The 20,665-nt window shown below is 43.2% G+C and overlaps 1 pseudogene; it reads right to left on the reverse strand.

Moving 5' to 3' along the window:
* Window positions 1-5,830: 5,830 nt before the first annotated feature.
* LOC130113058 (golgin subfamily A member 4-like) lies at window positions 5,831-14,480 on the reverse strand (annotated as a pseudogene).
* Window positions 14,481-20,665: the final 6,185 nt, after the last annotated feature.

The following is a 20,665-nucleotide window of genomic DNA, read 5'->3' on the forward strand; positions in this document are numbered from 1 at the left end:
GTGAAGCAGATCCCAAACGGAAAGATAGCGGCTGGGTGTCAGCTGTGCACTGACAAAAAGGTGGCTCTCTTGCAGCGACCTCTTGTGGCTCTCTTGCAGCGACCTCAGATTTTAAAACTCACTTGAAATGAAAGCACCTTGACAAAGTAAAGGAATTTGAAGACCACAAAAATGAATTTGCCAGTGGGAAAAGCTAAAAATCTAGGACCTCATACAAACTCCTCTGTTTTAACATCGTCCAGTGACACAAAATAAAATTGACTCTCTCGTCACATCCTTTGTCACAAAAGTCATGTACCCGTTGGCCACTGTTGAGCATAAACAATTTATAGACTTAGTACAGGGGCTTTGCCAAGGTGCTAAAGTTATGTCCAGGAGGACACTTGGGAGAAGGATCTATAACGACTTTAATGATAAAACATCAAATTCAAAGGAGAGACTAAGTGAAGATAACATGTTTGCACCACTGCAGATATCTGGTCAACTAAAGAAAACAAGTTATATGGGAGTCACTGTACATTGGATACAAACAGACACACAAGAACATGAATTGGCTGCTCTTTCTTGCAGACATTTTCCCAGTCCACATACCTACAATCACATTGCAGAACTACTGGAGGAAATCCATTCAGAATAGGGACTCACAACTGACAACGTCCCCACCGACACAGCGGCCACGGAAGAAGAGAAATCCCATATTAAACAGGCCTTGGTTAAGTGTGGTTATTCTAACTGGATGTTTGTCAAAGCCAGGAAGATGCCCAAACAGTACACCAGCCAATCGAAGAGAGAGGGACAACAGCTGCCTAAGCGTAAACTAGTGGTGATTCTGTATGTGGCAGGAGTGTTGGAAAAGTTGAGACACATTTTCCAAACACCGCGTCTCAGTTGCTTTCAAACCCCAAAACACGCTGGGCCACAAGTTGGTCCACCTCAAGGATCAGGTCTCCCGGCACAGAGCAATATCGTGTACGCTGTTAAGTGCCAGCAGGATTGCCATGACTTGTACATTCGGGAAACCAAACAAATGCTGGCCAAGAGGATGTCACAACACAGGACAAATAATGCGTCAGGCCAGGACTCTGCAGTCTACACCCATCTACAGGCCTGGGGGGTTGCCAGAGGTGTGATGGGGGCTGTTGTTGTTGGGCTGGAGTGCGTTAAGGGTGTGAATTTGTCCCTGTCAAACCTGCAATAGAAGCCATTCAGGTCATCAGCCAGGTCTTTTTTTGCCTCAGCATGGGGGGGGGGGTCTTCTGTAGTTTGTGATGTCCTGCAGGCCCCCTCCACACTGATTCAGGATTGTTGGCTGAAAACCTGTTTTTCAGCTTTTCAGTGTAGCTTGTTTTAGCCACTCTGATCTGCTTTGTCAACGAATTTCTGGCCTGCTTGTACAGGGCACTATCCCCACTGTTGTAGGCATCCTGCTTGGCCTGCCGATGTTGTCTTAATTTGGCTGTGAACCATGGCTCGTTATTGTTGTATGTGCAAAGGGTCTTGGTAGGCACACACGTCTTCACAAAAGCTGATGTAAGATGTCACAGTGTCAGTTAGTTTGTCCAGGTTGCAAGTTGCTGCTTCAAATACACTCTAATCAGTGCAGCCAAAAATCTTGCAGTTCATGCTTTGCTTCACCCATCCATTTCTTCACTGTTTTAACCAGGAATTGAGGACCTAAATGCAGATGTGGTTACAGGTGAAACAAAAGATTTACTGGTAGGAAACATGAGTGTTTCAGGAACACACATAACGAGAACATGGTAGAGACACGGTACAAACATGGTGATATGGTACAGACATGGAACACTCTGACAACGGACAAACTAAACAGCCAAACTTAAAGACACAGAGGTTTTTTGGGGTGGGGGGATCTTCCCCCTTTTTCTCCCCAGTTGTACTCATTCAACATAGCAGAGAGAAGCTCTGCCCCCAGTGCACCACTGTTTCCAGTCAGTGAACCATTAATGACCCATCCCAGCACCGTCCTAACAGCATACGGGCTATTTTTGCACCAACCTCCCAAGGTTCCAGTATCTTGGGAGCATTGATTCCGATCAACAGGTCGACATTTGTCTTTATGCTTGGGATGTGCACTTTTGACAAGTATGGCCATTTAGCCAGGTCTTCAGGTGTCACCATGTTATCAGCAGTGACTGACATTTTATTATGTGTAAGAACCTCTGGGATTAGATACCTCCAAACCAGTTAAGGAGTAGGCTGGAACAATTGTTTCTCATCCCATTGTATGCAACAGGAAGCTGGTTCTTCTGCCTACAATATTCAACTTCTGCATTAGATGTTCCAAGCAGAATGTCGCTGAACTTTCCTTTTCCTTTTTTTTTTTTGGTGCAACATTTCATTTTGCAGATTTCGCCTTCACAGGGAGAATGGATAGAACACACTGGTCCTTACCGGCCCCTGTATGTCTACATGTTTTGAGTGACGTTGGCCAGTAACGTGCAGTGAGGTCCATGGCTGGATAGGCAGAAGACAGCAAGCCAGAGGGTGGGAGGGAGTCAAAATACATCCGTTCACAAAACGCGAGGCAGGTTAGCGATGTGCCTCATCGTTGATACTGAAAGACACTTTAAGAACAGACTACGCATGCGCAAAACTCCGAAACCGTTTGCTTTCATTCCACACGCCAGAGAGAGGCACAAGCAGACTCTGCCTCAGCAGCCTGCATTCACAAATGCTAGCTTTGGGAGCAAGCCGTCCTGAATAGGGCATGCCGTTTATTGATAAAACAACAAGTTTTACATGATTTTTTTTAAATTATTTTTTTACAACAATCATAATAAATTAAAGTAAATAAATAAATAATACGTATTTTTGGGTAATTATCATGATATTTCTCTTTTTTTCTCTCTTATTAGCCTGGGTGAGGCACTGCCTACCCTGCCCCCCCTGACCGCACATCACATTAGATGGTTCCTTTAACTATTCCAGAGCTGTTGCTTGCTTTTTGGTATAAGCGCAGTGGGATGAATTTTATCAAAAACTTTGCATGTCAAGCATCTCTCGCAATCTCAATTCATGTGACCAACACATAAGCATGCAAAGCAAAACCCCATTTCCCTCAGAAAAAGGATTTTTTCCTTGTGCTTCTTTCCCTTGAATTGTTTGCAATCCTCCAACTAATGACTACGAGCACAGCAAAGGTATCCAGCTTTCTTGGTCTTCCCCGGATCTGATGTTGGCTCCTTAACTCCCTCAGGTAAGTCCAAAAATGTTACCATGGTGGCGACAATATTTTTGTTTACTCTGTTCCTGGGCTGGGATTTAAACCTAGTGAGAGTCTTTATCCCAGCAACACCAGATACTGGATCTTGTAGGTCACCAAACAGAGGGTCGGAAAGAATTCTGACACAATGCTCTATGAATGTGACCAGATGAATGAAGGGAGCTCTGTGGTTGGTTTTTTACATTACATCATGAGCTATGGTCCTCCATTGCTCCCTCATTCAAACTTATATTTTTTTCTTGTTTCTATTTATTTTTTTATCTTCTATTTCTATTTATTTCTGTTTTTCTTGTTTCTATTTGTTTCTATTTTCTTGTTGTCTTGTGTCCTGTTGGTTTTTCTTGCTAGAGCATGTCTGTAATGGGATCCAATTTCTCCTCGGGGATGAATTAAGTATTTCTGATTCTAATTCTGATTTTGAATGGCAGCTATATAGCAATAGCTCTCATGTTTACAGGCATATCCAGTTCCTGCATGTACTGGAGCTCTTCCATTACAATGCAGCAGCCATGTAAGAATAAGGAGTAGGCTTGGAGTCCTTTCATGTCCTTAGATTTTATTGTTTGCCAGGTCAAAGCCTTTTCCATATATCCCAAAAAGTTGAATTAGTTCATTTGGACACAAAGATACGTTTCATCATATATTTTATCATCATCTAAGTGACTTTGTCAGTCTCAGCTGACTGCAGGTATCCCTAGCCTTATTAACATTAACGACCGAAATCGCCACCATAACTGAAACCAGCAATCAGTTTCATATGCACATTGCTGTGACCATTAATTAGAGTTAAAATGGCCATGTGTACGACTTCCGGTATGGCACTTGGCTGAAGTAGATGCATGGAGAGTAGCTCTGAGCACTAACTCAAATGTCTGTACTTCTCATGACCAGAACCATTAAAACTTAGTCATAACTGTGGACAGGTGCTAGTGCTCTCCCAATCATGTCAGGCAAAAACTAAACCACCTCATCGAAAGGGAAAAAACATGACGATCGTGTCAGACCCTATCACACCAACCAGCGACAACACAAATATGACAACGGACTCTGGGGGATCTCTGACCATTGCCGAGTTGAAGGCTGAATTGGGAAAGAAGCGGGCAGCCATTTCTAGTGAAATTCAAGCCTCCCTTTCACTTATTCAACTAGCACTGGATGCCATTCGCAAAAAGATTGAGGATTACGACCCCTGCCTCACAGAAATGGAGGTCTCCCTGTCGGACCACAGCGACAGGCTAACCAGCCTGGGGAAGCTAATGGCTACACCTCAACCTGAGAAGGCGGACAATCTTGAAAATCAATGCCGCTGCAACAACCTTCATGTGACAGGCCTCCCAGAAGGCTGTGGGGGAAGGTCCGCTACTACGTTCATGTCCAAGTTATTGATTGATTTACTACAAGATGTCTAGCTAAACAAAGTCTATTGAGCCTTAAGGGCCAAGCCCACAGAGGGAGCGAGACCCAGGCCAATCATCTACACTATAATCCAGGCCAATCATCTGCACTATCAGGAAAAGGACAAGTGCTTGCAACTGCTTGAAAGACGGCCAGCTAACCTACCAGGGTCATAAAATCTTAATTTTCCCAGATCTAAGCACAACACTTGCCAAGAAGCGAGTCACTTTTAACCTCATCAAATCCAAGCTCTACCAGGGCATCATTAAAGTTTCCCTACGCTACCCTGCTGTCCTGTGCTTCACACACCAACAGGTGAAGTGCAAGTTGCACACTGCAGAGAAGGCTAAACAATTCTTCAGTAAACACTTGAGCTCTGTCTGACTTCAATTTTGCACAGCAGTGTCCCACAGGCAATAAATGGCAACATGGGTTGACATAGACCAGCCTCGAGAAGACGTATACTATTATCATGTGACTTGGAGGACTCCAGTGCAGCCACCGAACCTGTGAGCAATTCACAAGACCAGCATTTTTTTATGTCTAGTACTACGTTGATTATAACCGATAACAGTTTGCTTTCAGTAGTTGGATCCTTGCCGATCGGGGGAAAAAAAAACATCTCACTGATCAAAATGCTTGCAGACAATGGACAATTGTCTATGAGCAAGATTTCTCCTTACCTTGCTTGACTTCATTTTGGGTGTATGATGTATATTGTTTGGACATATTTAGACATTTATGGACGCTTACAGAATTTTGCCAGTCGCCAAATGAGGTAGCACAATTCCCACTTTGTGAACCAGGCTATGATTTGTGTTCCACATGTAAATGACAAGACTGTGGCAAAGGTTGAATGACATCTGGTCACTGGATGCTTTTCCCTCTTTTTTCTTTTTATTACTTCTATTGTACGACCCATTGTATTGTATTGCTGCACACTGCATCTTCTTACCCAATCAATGCGGCTATAGATATTGACTACACTAATTTAGCTGTTTCTCAGTCTTTTTTTTCCTCTTTTATTGGTTATAAGTAAGTTGCTAGATTTGCACGTGTTCTCAGTTCTCAACCTATTGTTACTGTTTCATGGTCAATGTAGGAAAATCCTCGGAGCTCTCCTTCAATGCAGTAGGATAGATGGCGTTGTTAGTAAAGTTCCTTTGGAAGTTAGAGAGAATAATTTATCTTCTATTCACTCTTGTTCTCGGAGTGGGCATGGGGAGCAGAGCCAAAGACAATGGCAGTCCTTATAGGAGTTGGGAGAGTCAGCGGCACCGTGGGAGGGTTAGAGGTTATGGGCAGTGTGTTTGGGATTGCAACCCACCTTTTGTGGGTTTGGGGGTGTCTTTATGTTTGACTTTGTTTTTATGTTCCATTTTACACCAGCTGTTATTGCCACATCGTGTTTACGCAGGTTGGCTTCCAACTACACAAGCCTACTATACCCAACCGGGCTCGACAACGTTGGATAAAACATCTGAAATACAAGCGCATGTGAGAGGCTACAACACCTTGACCTGGAATGTAAGAGGTGCTTCTGTAGCTGAGTCAATATGTTGTTCATGTAATCTTTATTTTATTATTTTTTTTTCTTGGTGAGCGTTCTCAAAACCTGTGTGTAATATTTTCGTTTATGAGTTATTCTCATATTGGGGTCAGCCCTATGTTCCCACAACCCAATGGTCCCACAGCCCTATGTTCCCACATTTATAAGAATTTTTTTTTCACTGAAAGAGAGACAACCTGACTGTGCCCCATGCTTTCTTTTCTTTCTTTTTTTTTTGTAGAATAAATGTTCAGATCCTGATTCCTGGTGTTCTTCAGTCTGTGATCAACCGTCTTGCTACACTTCTACATAAACGAAGGTTGGTGTACAGAAGTCAGTGTTGAAGAAATCATGCAGCCCTCATTTAGACCTTTGTCACTGACTGTAAACCGTCCTATTGTAACGGCAACTTGGTCCGTGTTTCTTGGCTTTAGAGGAAGACGAGTCAAAAACTCACAACCACGCGGATACAGGGGTTGTCACAGTGCTCGTCGTTTATGGCTATTAATCACATCAACCTTACCAAGCCCGGCTGTACGGCTACTCTTACAACATGCATGGACAATAGAGGACTATTACAACATGCATGGACAATGGAGGACTATCACAACATGCATGGATAATAAGGACTATTACAACATGCATGGACAATAGAGGACTATTACAACATGCATGGACAATAGAGGACTATTACAACATGCATGCACAATGGAGGACTATTACAACATGCATGGACAATAGAGGACTATTACAACAATACATGGACAATGGAGGACTATTACAACATGCATGGACAATAGAGGACTATTACAACATGCATGGATAATAAGGACTATTACAACATGCATGGATAATAGAGGACTATTACAACATGCATGGACAATAGAGGACTATTACAACATGCATGGATAATGGAGGACTATTACAACATGCATGGATAATAAGGACTATTACAACATGCATGGACAATGGAGGACTATTACAACATGCATGGACAATAGAGGACTATTACAACATGCATGGATAATAGAGGACTATTACAACATGCATGGACAATAGAGGACTATTACAACATGCATGGACAATGGAGGACTATTACAACATGCATGGACAATAGAGGACTATTACAACATGCATGGACAATAGAGGACTATTACAACATGCATGGACAATGGAGGACTATTACAACATGCATGGACAATAGAGGACTATTACAACATGCATGGATAATAAGGACTATTACAACATGCATGGATAATAGAGGACTATTACAACATGCATGGACAATAGAGGACTATTACAACATGCATGGATAATGGAGGACTATTACAACATGCATGGATAATAAGGACTATTACAACATGCATGGACAATGGAGGACTATTACAACATGCATGGACAATAGAGGACTATTACAACATGCATGGATAATAAGGACTGTTACAACATGCATGGACAATGGAGGACTATTACAACATGCATGGACAATAGAGGACTATTACAACATGCATGGACAATAGAGGACTATTACCACATGCATGGACAATAGAGGCCACACGTAACCAAAGTATTACTCTGGAGTTGAGAAGCAAAAAGAAAAACAGGAGCTAAATAACATGTGTCCATTCACAGCATGCGTGCCACTCAACTAACTCAAAGAATACAAGGTGCTGTCTGATGACGTTGCTTCTCTTGTATCTAGGCAAGTATGTCTTAAAGGTACATTTCCCAATTTCGACTGGTAACACTATTCACCGCGGGAATTTTCCATATTTATTCTGGTCGGTGTCTATATCCCACCCCAGGCCTGTGTTAAAGAGGCGTTAAAACACCTGGTTGATCAAATTACAAACATGGAGCGCAAATATCCAGACTCCTTATTCATTATTATTGGGGATTTTAACAGCGCAAACCTCAGCCACGAACTGCCAAAACACAGACGGCATGTTAAATGTCCCACCAAGGACAAAAACTCTCTGGATCATCGCTACACTGGTGTCAACTGCATCTGTGGGCTGATATCCAGACTAGAAAATTCTTAACAACTCTTACAAAGTGAATACTGCAAATAGGCTTTTTATTAGTAGTCCTCCAAGCATTTAACAATGGTCTCATGAATGTCGGGTATTATTTCCTGTTTGATTTCTAGTGAACATCTTACACATTTTGGAATAACACACTGCAAATGCTTTCAGATGAATTGTGGTTCACTAATTCTAGTGGAGACGAGAGGTAAGCGGCAGGGTGGAGATAAGAGCGTTTGTGCCAAAGGAGATGAGGGCAGACCTTTCTTAGTTGCAGTCTGCTGTCAAGAGTGGCCCAGATAAGGAGTATTAATCTCATGGCTTCAGATGCTGAAATTATTTGCCTTGGACCCTTTGGCTCTTCAAATGTATGAGATATATACTGCTGCTGCCAGACATTCACAGAGACTTTATGCCCTTGTGGATTAATACAGCAAATTTACCTTTATGGATCAACTTTCAGCAGGCAGACAGTGGGGAAAAAAGACAGACCCTACTGAGCTGGTATAAGTCGGATGTCACCTCACCCCCAACTTGGCCTCCCAAACCTAAATACCCATCCTAGAGAACAATGTGATGATATATATATATGTATATATATGTATATATATACTCACGCACAAAATATAGCTACACTGGTCTGATGAAATAATGGCCATGCAACATACAGATGTCTTTTGAATATTTATTTTCTCTCTCTCTCTCGCTCTCTCGTCAGCAGACACAATGAAAACTACAATAAAAGACATACAAGTTTAGAATATACATCTCACAGTCATTTTAAAGTCTGTCAAGCTTGTGTCCATCAATAAACAGGCCCAAACATTTTAGCACAGCAGAAATGTGATGAAAGCAAATAAAATTACTGAAAATGCATCACATGGTCCATGTTAAGGCACATCAACAAACATGCACAAATATAAAATGAACAAAAGACAAAGTGTGCACCTCTTGGACCACGTGCAGAATAAGGTTATTCTGGGGGTGGTGTACGAAGATATCCTTGTTGTGCATCCATGCTGGTTTTGGCCCATCATGCAATGGCTATGCCCTTAACTATACTCTGGTCATGTGACCTGTAACACTCTAAAATAAAACCTTGCATAAAGGGCACACAATTTTTTAACTAAACTTTATTTTGCCATAGTATATTTTAGATTTTTTTTTTATCAGTGTTACCCTTTTAACCTCTTATTTATGTTACGTTTTTAATTGTTTTTAATGGCTGGATGAACTCAAATACCATTACAGAAACATATGGAATATCTTAAAGAGCAAGGTAACCAAATTGACAGATTTGCTTCAAAATACTTTATAAATGTGGGAGATGTATTGCTGTTGACATGTTAAAATGTGTTCAACCATGTATAGAACTGATTTGCGGAGTTAGACCGTTTTTGGGTATTTTTCCCGTTTTCCTTTCTTGATTTTTTGGCCGGCTTCCTTGGTGACGTCGCCGTCTTCCTTTCGGTGCCACGCCCCCAGAGTCTGAAACCAGTGGACGCTGCAGATTTTTACACATTTTTGAAGCTTTGTTTTATATGCTTCACAACATTTTTAATCATACAGAATTGGCTGGGTGGTTACTGATATGTTTTCCTGGGGTATGGGTATCCCAAAACACAGATTTGAGCTCAGTTACCCGCCACTTTAATGAAATGTCTCTGAGACACAGTCCCACCAAATTACTATGATTTATGATAACCTTTATGCAAATATTTGACTACATCTAGTAATTTCCAGAACCAAATTGGTATTTGTAAAACAAACAGACAGACAAACAAAATACCTCTTAGGCCAAGACTGATATTTTAAACTCTCCTGCCAATGACCCTCTATTCCCTCAAGAACATGCTTATGGGTTTTGTGCAGTTTCTCCAGTTCTTCTTTCTGGTTGACCTGCAATTCTGACATTGCACTGCTGAGACCCTGTGATCGTTTTGAGCCATCTCTAGAATTTTCTCTTGGAGTTCTGTCTCCTTCTTTGCAAGTTTTTTCTTCAATGACTTAATTTTCCGGTAGCTTTTCCTTGAATTACTCCTGCATTTCCTTGGCTTTCTGATTTAACCTGTCCGTCTTTGTTTCCAGTGCTTTCAGTTTCCCTTCCATGTCGTTTTTAGTGTTTTCAGTCTTTGTGTGCTGCCTTTTCATCAGCCAATAAATTCTTCAGATATGTTCCTTCTTTCTGCTTAATGATTAGTTCATCACCATACGATTTCTCTTGCTCCGAGAGGAGTTGCCTCTTAGTCTACTGTAGCTGCTGTTCTAGTTCTTGAAGCTAAGTTAACCTTTGCTGAAGTGACTCCTCTTTCTCTTTACAATTAGTTTCTCTAAGTTCCAGTTCATCTCATCTCATCATCAGCTGCTTCTCCGGGATCGGGTCATGGTGGCAGCAAGCTAAGTAGGGCACTCCAGACGTCCCTCTCGCCAGCAACGCCCTCCAGCTCCTCCTGGGGGATCCCAAGGCGTTCCCAGGCCAGGTAGGACATGTAGTCCCTCCAGCGAGTTCTGGGTCTACCCCGGGGATTCCTCCCAGTGCCCGGAAAACTGCCAAAGGAAGACAGCCAAGAGGCATCCTATTCAGATGCCCGAACCACTTCAACTGGCTAACTTCAACATGAAGGAGCAGCAGCTCTACTCTGAGCTCCTCACCCTATGTCTAAGGCTGAGCCCAGACACCCTATGGTGGAAACTCATTTCAGTCATTTATATCGGTGATCTCACTCTTTCTATCACTACCCAAAGCTCATGACCATAGGTAAGGGTTGGAACAAAAATTGACTGCTAAATTGAGAGCTTTGCCTTCCGGCTCAGTTCTCTCTTCACCATAATGGTCCAATACAACATGGGCATGGGAACTGTACTGCCCACAACCGCAAAACACTGCAGAGGGTTGTGCGAATGACCTTGGACATCAGTGGATGCGAGCTTCCCTCCATCTAGGACATATACAATGGACGTTGTGTCAGCAGAGCCCGTAGGATTATCAAAGATGCTAGCCACCCCAGCTGTGGACTGTTCCAGCTGCTTCCATCAGGCAAGCGGTACGACAGCCTCAAAGCCTGGACCAGTAGGCTCCAGAACAGCTTTTTCCACCAAGCAACCAGGTTTTTGAAACACTTAAAAACACTAAGTCTGTTGCCGGACAGACTTGTACGAACCTATGGTCTTCAGCGGATCATCAGTTTCCACACACACACACACACACACACACACACACACACAGCACCTTACATACACTGCACACTATTATTATTATTACTGCTGTTTTTTCCTGTTTTGTTATTTTATTACTATTGTTGCTGCAGTGTTGAGGAGCCGAAACACACTAATTTTACTCTCTTGTACTTGTATAATGAGACCTAACAAATAAAGAATCCTGAATCTTGACTGTTAGTGCTGTTGCTTGATGTTCAGTATTTCCACATAGTACATTTCCACCTCTTCTTGTAGCCTCTGCTCCAATGCCTGTTTGCCTAAATTGTCAACATCTTCAGCTGCTGCCAGATTGTCCTCTAAAAGCTGTTTACTCTTCAAGACCATGGCAAGCTCAGAAGAAAGTGCCTTGAGCTCTGTCTGCTCAACATCAATTTCTCCAAAGTTTTCTTGTTCATGTCTTCAACATGAACTCGGAACTGGAGCTCTTTATCTTTCAAGGTGGTCTCCATCTCAATTCTGTGTTTTTCATTGCGTTCACTGAAAGAAGTGCTATGCTCCTCGGCAAGGATGTCCATATGCTTATCCAGCTGCTTCAAATACTTCTCCTCTAATGCAGACATTTGCTCCTTGTGTTTAGCCTTCAGTTCCTCCAACTGGCTGGAGCAATCATGGGACAGAACTGATGCATCTTGGGTGCTCTTCCCCAGAGAGCTCTCAAGCTCCAGTATTGTAGTTCTTGCAGCTTCTAGCTCTAACTGTATATCTTTAACCCTGTTCTCAGTTGTTTCAGAGCAGTCTTCTGTAGTTCTGTCTCGCACCTTAGTCGCCTGCAGAAACTCTTCTTTACATTTCTCCATGGCTTGGTTGATTGCAGCTAGTTCCTGTTCCTTAACTGTCACACAACGGCACAGACCTGTCACTTCTGTTGACTTTACAACCTATGGTGAGGTGCCAAATCAAGTCAAGTCAGTTTTATTTTTATAGCCCAATATCACAAATTACAAATTTGCCTCAGGGGGGGCTTTACAGCAGCACAGCATCCTGTCCTTAGACCCTCGTATTGGATAAGGAGCAGCTCCCTAGAAAAAGAAAAAAAAACTTTTAAAGGGAGAAAAAATAGGAAGAAACCTCAGGGAGAGCAACAGAGGAGGGATCTGTCTCCCAAGACAGACAATGTGCAATGGCTGTTGTGTTTACACAATTTATGGAATACAACATTGAAAGAGAATAACAGAATTATAATGGAATTATAAAATATATGAAGAATGCCAACAATGCTCCAACCCCTGTCAGTCTTAATAGCATACGTCTTCGTATCGCCTCCTGTGATGACTTGTCATGGTGCCAATGCTCTAGAGCAGTTGTAGCCTATCAGGAGTCCAACCTCACAATCTATCAGCTCTGGTATTTCATGTGCCATTCTGTCCAGATGTCTCCACTTTTTGGCTGTTTTCAGGGGTAGGAATGTGGAAACATTCAAGTGGGATGAAATCTCTGGTGTAGGCAGGTGTCAAGATGATAAAGCTTTGTAAGGAAAACCCTTTACCTCTACGCCCACAAACCTACACTCTGAACAATAGAATCTTTTCCCATCATATTGGTGAGCTTTAACTTGACTGGCTCTAAAACTGCCCTCACCCTCTCATACACGTCTTGGCCTACAAAAGTGTTGCTACTTTGTGTAGCCAGTAGGGCATGCACTAAGGTCTCTGTTATAGGGGTGGTGGTTGAAAAAAATCTATACAGGCACTATCATGGATGTGCTCCCACCATCACCTCTGTTCACACAGCAAGAAAGGGTAGGTTTGTTTTCTTCCACTTGCATAGTATTAGAAGATGATTTGTCAGCAGCAGCAGGACAGTCTTCATGGAGTGTTGTTCGATGATGTTTCTTACATATGCCACAAGTAGTTTTATTCTTACAGTCTTTTGAATTGTATCCACTCCGAAGACAGCCAAAGCACTGGTTATTGTCCAATATGAACCATTTTTTGTCCTCCAAAAGCTTATCAGTGAACTTCTGGCATTTGTGGATTGAGTGGCTTTCTCCACAGCACCTGTATTTGACTGGGTTTGAAGATAAAAATGATGTGTTTACTTTCATGGATCCATTAGAATTATTTGAGCTGTTCTCCACAGCACTATATGTTTTTATTACTGTATTTCAGTCATCTGATGCTTTCACATTTGTGATGAACACATTAGCTTTTGGGTGCTTCATATCTGTAGATGGCTTTTCATCAATAGGCTTCAAGGCATGAAAGGATGTTACAGGATTGCATGCAATTTCCGTTTCTAGTGCCATAAAATCAGCAAACTCCTTGAAATAAGGATATTCCTCTGTTCATATCAACTGCTTCGTGAAGTGACGATTCCAGTGGGAGGTCACCCAATCAGGGAGTTTTTGAAGCTTCTTTTGAGTCTCTTCACAGTTATTTAAAACCTGAATCCCTTTGACGTATGGCATGGCACCGCTGTAGGCTGTCATAAAATCAATGAATTGTCTCACTTTAATTGATCCCCTTGAGCCAATCTTTGGTCAGTTATTCAGTTTTTCTCTAACTGACCACTGGATTACAAAAAGGTGGCCATATCAAGTATTCAATGCGTCCCATGCTTGGTTGTAGGCTTCATCATCCTTTCTTTAGAAGCGCCCTTCTAATACAGACCGGGCCTCACCACTAATGTATTTTTGTAGGTAGAGCAACCTGTCAGCTGGATTTGTGTATCACTGTTTTATCAATGCCTTGAAACTTGTGCTCCACTCTAAGAACTTCAGTGAGTTCCCTGAGAAGATTGAGGGCTCGGGTGTAGAAAGTCTGGTGAGAACCATTGTGTCATGTAGGGCTTGTACTAATGCTTCATTGTTAGTATTGTTTGTTTGTCCCTTGTTATTGTTCTTACATGTTTGTTCTCTTTTAATTTCTTTATAAGGTACTAGAGGACAATTGGCCACCTCACTATGTGCTGTTCTACTTTGGTCACAGGCCTCACCTGAGTCAGCTTCATAGTATGCCTTAGGCTTAGCAGCTATTACTTGAAGACCTACCTGATTTTCCAGCCTATTAAGTTCTTGCCGTTTTGCAGCAATTGCCTCATTCATCTCCATTTCGGCCTTCTTTGCAGCAAAATGTGCAGTACACTGCTGTTTTTACTGTGATGCTTTGCTGTTCTAATGAACAGCTTAAGTGGTGGCTACAAACAGTATAATTGGAGATTATAGTTCCGGATATTGACTGGGCACACTCTCTGTCGAGCACCTTATGAAGTCTTGCGTTTTATGCCTTAAAAAATCGCTTCTATGCACCCTATGCATTGCCTTTGTGCACTGCTTGTTGACACCTATGACTTGAACCCGGTTTTTTGGCACTTACCTGTGTTGTTGCCTCCTGACTAGATCCTTGCTTGTGAATGGAAACACTGGTTGTGCATTTTATGTTCCTGAGTTAAAGGTCAGAGTAAAAAAGCGAGCGAGTGATCACTTAGCAGTGTATACAGTAGAAATGTTGGCTATCTCATCAGCTCTTCAGTGGGTAGAAGAAATTAAACCAAGGTGAGTTTTAATTTGCTCAGACTCCAGTGCAGCCTTAAAAATAAATCTTCAAACTGTCGACAAGATATTCTCTATGAAATATTACAGCTATTATACAGGATTGTTAGATTGGGAATATATGCTCAGTTTATGTGGATACCATGTAGGTGTTAGGGGAAATGAAACAGTGGACCATCTGGCCAAAAACGGATTGAAAGCAAGTCATGTAGAACTGTCAGTTCCAATCAGCAAAGCGGAAACAAAATCATTTATAAGACACAAAATCAAGACACAATGGCAGGAATTATGAGACAATAATCAAAAAGGAAGACATCTGTACCGGATCCAACAGGAAATAGGAGTAGAAAGGACTTGGGGGACGAGCAGAAGAGAGCAGAACATCATTAGCAGGTTAATTAGGTCATACAAGGCTGAATTCCTCATTGCAACTCGTCGGGAAACATCAAACTGGGAACTGTTATGTCTGCCGCCAACCAGAGACTATAGAACATGTATTTTTTTATTTGGCCACCATATGCAAGAGAGAGATTCATACTACAAACTATATTGGAAGAAAAAGGAATTATGCAGATGTACCTAAACTCAATTTTCACAAGGAACACTGGGAATGATGTACTTAAATATATATTCACCTTTCTTAAGGATACTGGCCTGATGCGAAGGATATAAATAAGGGACTCTTTAATGTAACAGTAGGTGGCGATAATGCTCCAAGTCGTTGCAATTCGCCAATAAAATAGAAGAAGAAGAAAAAGAAGCAGAACTCTCAGATGTATGTCACTTTGGATAAAAGCGTCTGCTAAATGTAATTGTAACATCAAATTCCTCTTGCCCCACTTGACTCTTGACTCTCTTGCATACTTTCATTAGCCCCAACAAATGTGTTGTTACTGCTGTGCAGGAATCCATCTTTCTTCTAATCTCAGTAATAGATGCCAATTGAGATCGTACATTTTCATACACATCTCTCACTTGTGTTTCTAGCCCTTCAACAGCATCCAACATGTCACCAAAGTCTTGGTCGGCACTCGTCCTTAAGTTTGGTATATGTTGCTCTAACTTGTTCTTTCCACTTTTCACATAGCATGATTCATTTACTCACCGTCTGAGAAGCCCCTTGTTGCTTCAGCTCCAGCATGTTTGGGGTTAACTCTCTCTCGTGTAAAGATTTCCTGAGTTCGACTCTTTGAAGTGGTGGAGGTAGGCTCCTTCATTGCTATTTGTTGTATTTATATTTTAGCATAAATATCACCTATTAGTGGCTCTAATATCTCCTTTTCAGTCTCATCAGCTGGCAGCCATACCAACATGTACCCTGGCTCTGCCAAATGACAGAAGCGAAGCAGGTATGGGTTTGGCTAGTACTTGGATGGGAAACCTCCTGGGAAAATTGAGTTGCTGCCGAAAGTGGTGTTTGTGTGCCAGTCGGGGGCAGTCTTCCCTCTGGTCCTAGTTAAAAAAAAAAAGATCCCAATGCCTGAGTGCAGTGATGGGGACACTGTGCTGTAGGAGATGCCGTCCTTCGGATGAGACGTTAAACCGAGGTCCTGACTCACTGTGGTTATTAAACATCCCGTGGCATTTATCGCAAAGAGTAGAGGGTTCCCCGGTGTCCTGGCAACATTACCAACCTGTCTCTCTCCATCTGGCCACCTAATCATCCTCCCATGTAATTGGCTCAATGACTCCTCCCTCTCCACCTCAAGCTGATGCGTGGTGAGCGTTCTGGTGCAAAATGGCTGCCGTGCATCACCCAGGTGGTGCTACACATTGGTGGTGGTTGACTGAATTGTTCACTTAACCTTGCCAATTCTACTTGAAGGGACTCAATTTGTTCACTAAGTTCACTACCTTGTGATTTTTCTCTGTGAACTTACACCGTAAATGTTTGAGAAAAAGCACTGTATTATTATCAGTTTGTGATTGAATTGTTTACATGCATATTTAGGAATAACTCAGTTATTCCTAAATATGAATATAAATCTTTTACAACTGTGTATTTGTCAGTGCAGTCGAAGTACTAATATGTAATGACTACTCATTCAAATAAACCCCCAATACACTGCTTTTATCATGCATTTATACTCCGTTCAAAAACACCATTAGAACTTCCATAACAATGCAGCCCTATTAAAGCAAGAACAACAATTAGGCTGTAATGAAAGCAACTATTGTAAATCAACTGTTTTCTCAATAATAAACCAGTATTGTTTAATTAGTATTTTTTCCTTTCAAATCTTACAATGTCCATAAAGTTGTAGAAGTAGCACAGTGAAACCTGATGCCGTCCGCAGAGCCGAACTTGCACGTGTTCGGCTCACGTGACGAACTGCACGTGAGCCGAACACGTCTGAAGACGGCAACGGAACGAAGCAGACGCTGCACGCTGAAGCCCGTAGAGAGGGGTTTCGCAGGGCTGTACCCTATGCTGGTGAAGGTTGCCCTTTCTTGGTGAAATGGGAGTGTCGGCTCCTGACACCATCACGTTGAGAGTACCGCTGTCTTCTATGCAATTCGGCAAAAGCCTCTTCTCCACCGTCTTCTCCGGCCACACGCTGCCCCAGTGGCGGTGCTTCCACCTGTCTTCTTCCTGGACACGTGCCACTCCTTATTTTGAACTCTCAGCCGCGGCGGCAGTGCGGTTTCACTGGAGCTACCCTGGTCCAATGACATAATGGCCACGCATCATCTACTACTGCTACTACTTTCGGCTGCTCCCGTTGGGGGTCGCCACAGCGGATCATCCGTTTCCATTTCTTCCTGTCTTCTGCCACGCATCATACAGATGTCTTTTGAATATCTATTCTCTCTCTCTCTCTCTCTCTCTCGTCAGCAGACACTGAAAACTACAAGAAAATAAGTCATAAGTTTAAAATATGTACATCTCACAGTCATTTTTAAGTCTCTCAAGCCTGTGTCCATTGATAAACAGGCCCAAACACGTTAGCACAGCAGAAATGTAATGAAATAAAGTAAAATTACTGGAAATGTATCACATTGTCCACGTTAATTCAATTCAATTCAATTCAATTTATTGTCATTAAAAACAATGTGCAGGCACATGTTAAAAATGAAATGAGGGCTGTGGCTTCACCAAACAGTGCAAGACAGACACAGACAAACACAGCAAACACAATATAAGATATACACACATGAAGACCAAAAGCTAAAAATAAGTTAAAAAAGAGAGCTGGAGTACAAAATATCTACAGACATTCAGTGGGTAGCCAGGTTCAGGTGGAGAACAGCTTGTGAAAAGAAGCTGTTTTTGAGCCTGGTAGTATGGGCTCTGAGGCTCCTGTAGCGCCTCCCAGAGCGCAGGGGGGAGAACAGTCCATGGTTGGGGTGGGTGGGATCTCTGCTGATGCTCAGACCCCTTCGAAGGCAGCGTTTGTGATAAATGTCTTTTATGGCTGGGAGCTGGGTACCGGTGATATGCTGGACCGCCAGGACGACCCGCTGCAGAGCTTTCTGGTCTACTGAGGTGCAGTTGCCGTACCACACTGAGATGCAGATGGTCAGGATGCTCTCTATGGTGCAGTGGTAGAAGTTGGTGAAGTTGGTCAGCCTCCTCAGGAAATGCAGGCGTTGTTGGGCCTTTTTCACAAGGGCCTGGGTGTTTAATGTCCACGAAAGGTCCTCACTGATGTTGACTCCAAGGAATTTAAAGCTGGAAACACGCTCCACTTCCACCCCATTGATGTGTATGGGGGAGTGGCTGGAGCTTCTAGACCTCCTGAAGTCCACAATAAGCTCCTTTGTCTTCTGCACATTAAGGACAAGATTGTTGGTAGTACACCATGATGTGAGGTGCTGAATCTCGTCCCTGTAGGCCATCTCATCATTGTTGGTGATACGGCCAATGACTGTGGTGTCATCTGCAAACTTAACTATAACATTTGAAGGATGAGTTGGCAGGCAGTCGTGGGTGAAGAGGGAGAAAAGGAGGGGGCTCAGAACACAGCCTTGAGGGGCACCTGTGCTGAGGGTCAGGGTGGAGGAGGTGTGGTAACCTAACCTAACAGACTGAGGTCTGTTGGTCAGGAAGTCCAGGGTCCAGTTACAGAGGGAGGGGTTGAGGCCAAGGGAGAGGAGTTTGGTGGTTAGTTTGGTGGGGATGATAGTGTTGAAGGCAGAGCTATAATCTATAAACAACATCTGGATGTATGTGTTGTTAAGTTCAAGGTGGGTCAGAGCAACGTGCAGGGCAGTGGCAATGGCATCCTCAGTAGACCTCTGGGACGGTAGGCGAACTGATGTGGGTCGAATGTGGGGAGGATAATGTTTTTGATGTGAGCCAGAACCAGTCTCTCAAAGCACTTCATGGCAATGGGGGTGAGTGCTATGGGGCAGTAGTCATTCAGACATGTGGATGTTGGTTTCTTGGAGACAGGAATGATAGAGGTGGTTTTAAAGCATACCGGGACTTAAGATTGGGACAGTGAGAGGTTAAATACGGGTGTGAAGACCTCAGCCAGCTGGTCGGCACATTCCCGGTAGACCCAACCCGGTATGCCGTCTGGTCCGGCAGCCTTCCGTATGTTCACTCTGCGCAGTGATTCTCTGACTTCTGCGACTGATAGAGTGAGCACCTGGTTTTCTGGGTGGCTGGGGATTTTTGTGGCTGGGTCAGTATTGTCCTTGTCGAAGCGGGCATAGAAATGATTTAGCTTGTCTGGCAGGGAGGCATCGTGGACAGTGGGACCGCGATTAGAGCTTTTGTAGTCTGTGATAGACTGAATGCCTTGCCACATTCGCCGGGGATCAGACTTATTGTGAAAGTGGTCCTCTATTCGTAGGGAATATTTATGTTTGGCTGTTCTGATGCCCTTTTTGAGGTTGGATCTGGCTGCGCCGTAGGCCTCACAGTTACCTGACTTAAACGCTGCATCCTGGACTTTCAGCAGCTGCCGGACCTCACTGGTCATCCAGGGTTTCTGGTTTGGAAAGGTGCGGACTGATTTTTTTGTTGTGACACTCTCAGTGCAAAAGTTAATGTAGGCTAGTATGGCAGATGTCTGTTCATTAATGTCTGTATGGGAGCCATGGGTAGCTGAATGTGCAAAAATACTCCAGTCTGTGTTTTCAAAACAGTCCTGGAGTTCAGAGACCGCTCCTTCTGGCCGGACAGTGATTGTCTTTACTGCTGGCTTGACCCGTTTTATTAGGGGTTTGTAGGCTGGGACCAGGAACAGGCAGAGGTTGTCAGAATGCCCCAGATGAGCGCAGGGAGTAGCTTTGTATGAGTCCTTGATGTTTGTATAGAGATGGTCCAGGGTGTTTTGTCCCCTAGTGGGGCAGGAGACATGCTGATGGAATTTGGGCAATACAGCTCTAAGGTTAGCCTGATTAAAATCACCACCTATGATAAAGGCATTGTCCGGGTGTTTGGTCTGTTGTCTGCTGATGGCACATTGTAGCTGCTTAAGTGCTTCCTTAGCATTAGCATGTGGGGGGATGTATACAGCGGCGATGGTAATGGCCGTTAGCTCCCTGGGCAGGTAGAAAGGCCTGCACTGAATCATAAGGAGCTCGAGATCAGCAGAGCAATGCCTTTCAGTGATCTTTATATTGTTGCACCAAGAGTTATTGACATAAATACTCAAACCTCCTCCCCGGATCTTGCCGGAGTCCGCTGTCCTGTCGGCTCTGAAGGCTGTGTGGCCCGCTAGCTCGACTGCCGAGTCGGCTATGTTGCTGTTGAGCCAAGTCTCCATAAACATCAACAAATATAAAATAAA

This window comes from Lampris incognitus, chromosome 5 (genome assembly GCF_029633865.1).
Source record: "Lampris incognitus isolate fLamInc1 chromosome 5, fLamInc1.hap2, whole genome shotgun sequence".
NCBI lineage: Eukaryota > Metazoa > Chordata > Actinopteri > Lampriformes > Lampridae > Lampris > Lampris incognitus.